This window comes from Orbicella franksi, chromosome 4 (assembly GCF_964199315.1).
Source record: "Orbicella franksi chromosome 4, jaOrbFran1.1, whole genome shotgun sequence".
NCBI lineage: Eukaryota > Metazoa > Cnidaria > Anthozoa > Scleractinia > Merulinidae > Orbicella > Orbicella franksi.
The window spans coordinates 28,098,701-28,101,614 of record NC_138148.1 but is presented as its reverse complement, the minus strand read 5'-3'; positions in this window follow the sequence as shown (position 1 = coordinate 28,101,614).

The following is a 2,914-nucleotide window of genomic DNA, read 5'->3' as shown; positions in this document are numbered from 1 at the left end:
ATTTGCCAAATGGGTCGTTGACCGTCGTTTCTCGATCCTAACAGTCAGCCATTCTTAAGACAGTTCTGCAGAGAAAATGGAACAGATATTAAATTTGCCAGACACTTCAAAAAAATGTGTTAAATGAAATATTTGTTTATAAATAGAATTTTTATCTCCTTACCGTAGAAGGAGTGTTAACCAGTTAATTAATTTGAGTTTTGCAAGTGTATGAGTAATTATCAATTTAGGACAGGGTTAGTGGTTGGGGGCAATTCTTTATACCCCTCTATAGAACACATTGTGGATCACGTGGGGACGCGGAGTTATGTGTCATTCTTCAGTGTGAAACTTTTTCCCACCTCCTTCCCTCGCTTTGTCCTCATGTTCTTTTATTTGGCCTTTATGTGCCCTCACCTTTACTGGGCTGAATATTTTTATGTAGCAATTGTGGTGAAAGTATTTTTGATAAACTTATTGTGTATACTATTTATATGATTCTGTTTGTTACAACTAAAGCGGCAATGAACTTTTCCCATAGCCATTTTGACCCATATGAATTATTCAAATATGAGCAAATACATATCCTTAAAAAAAAATTACAGCCACATTTGCGCTTTAATTTCGTGTTATCAATGTCATTCCGAAAAACTACCGTCAACCGACAAAGGGACCCCCGTCACAACAACAACAACTTTTTTAACAACAACAACTTTTATTATGACTCGCATATTTACAATTTTTACAGAAATAGATATACAGGTTAAGTTTAAAATGCTTGATAATAGTAACAGCGAGAACCCGCAGGTAGCCTGGGCTAATCTAGGCGGGCCACATCTATATTTATATTAGAAAAATATATCCCATTGAGACCATTTAGCAACTGTATGGAATTAACTGACTGGCCGCCTCTCTACTTCGGCCACTTGTTTTGGTCCCGGCGGACAGTCCATACATGCATTCACTCTTATTTTAACCACTCTACAAAGGCCACCTCTCCATAACGGCAACGGCGACTAAAACGCGTCTCAACTGCCAAAGTAAACTCTCCACAACGGCCAGTTAATCACGATAATCGTACTGACGAACGGTGTATACAAAACCTTAATCCGTACGGCCTTTCTTTGGTCTACTTCTGTTTCTGCCTGGTTTCAGTTTTATTGATATATTTTGAGAATGTGTTGTAGACGTATTTATATGTTAAAATAGGCATTTCTCTTATTTTTTTTTTTAAATGTTGCATCCCAATAAAATGGGTGTCATCTTTACAGCCCTACCTCCCCATAACGGCCATTTCTCTACAAGTGCGTTTTTCCTCTGCCCCCAAGGTGATCTTTTTGGGTGGAGGGGGTTCGACTGCATTGTTTATTAAATGAGTGAACCAGGAGAGGTTTCAGTCATTGAAGACCTCTAGTTAATTATTAGCAGCCACTTAACTGACAACTCATATATAGACAAAATTTTAACTGACAACTGGCATTTGCGCCGAGCGATCGTCTTACAATTTTCCTCAGTTTCCACTCATATGTGGTGGACCGGTTATTCCAACAAACACAAAGAGTTTGTTTATGTTTGAGTATGTTTGTCCACCGAATTTCTGGATATCGAATCCGATAAAAGAAGTGAAGACCTGCTAAGTTTTCCTCCACCCCCTCCCAATTTTTCTGGAAGTATATATATTCAGCCCCCACCCCGACCCACCTCGAGTGGTATCATGCCTAGAAACTAACTAGTTCAAAAGTTATTGAAATACAGTAGTGCCAAGAAAGTCAATTATCAGTTAGCAGACATTTGTCTTAGCCTTTCTTCAATGCTTGGTTCAGTTAGTTTTGAATGGGATGAACGTAAAAAGCATCCGTGCTAATCTCCGTTTGCCTTTTAGAAGGAAAAACTGCACAAAGGGCATTTTAGAAAGAAACGTGTCTTGAAAATCGTATTATCCGACCACTAAATCCGACGATGACTGCAGCAACCCTGGGACAAGCGACATCAACGAGCTGCGATATCGACTGTTCTGTTTGAAGAGAGGAGACGTTGATTCCAACCAGCTGCCACCCTGCAATGATACGCTGCACAAACACTAGCTACGAGCAAACTACCAGGCTGCTGTCTGGAGACGAAGTTTACAAAGATGTCCAGCCATCCCATCACCAGTGGGATTTGGCTGGTATAGTGAAGACGACAAGCTTGTCGTACACTGGATGGGTGGTCAGCCAGCTCCGCAAGCTGTTCTAGAACTACTATCTTGCCAGTGCAGTAGGTCCTGCAAACTTCCATCGTGCTCCTGTATTGTCAATGGGCTGAAATGTACTGATATGTGGCGGCTTCAAGATTGCACAAACAGGCTAGATGATGACGACGATGTTTTATCCGTTGACGACAATGACGATGAAGAAAGTGAAAGGTAAGAATCTCATAACCATAGGAAAAATATGAAATAACTTTCCTTATACATACTCTTACATTCGCAAGGTTTAGTTTCGAACGATGTACTCTTTTTAACGTATCGAGTAACTGTTTGTGGTTGTCATGGCAACCGCTAAATGCTTTAAAGTAACTTAGCTGTTATTTCTGTCTGAAATTAAACATGAGTCTGTTTACATTTAAGTGAAAATGATGCTTGACTGACGCGAAAAGGACAAGTTTCCAATGTGTTTGGTGCTGGTATGGCTTCAGAATGGATGATATCAGGACAAAGAAGACTCGTTAAGGGAGCTCTTTAAAACTCATCAGCTGAATAGTTAATCCAAGCCAGTGCTAGAGTGATCTACACATGATTGAACTTTTTGACAACGTGTATTGCAGTTGGTATTTTTTTAAATTAGGAAGTGAAAAGCCTTATTTTCAGTGACTTTTATTTCAGTTGTGGACTCATTGACCATTTCCGTCTCCATGGCAACGAGACAACCTTAAAAAAATTTCCTTCTTTTGCAAT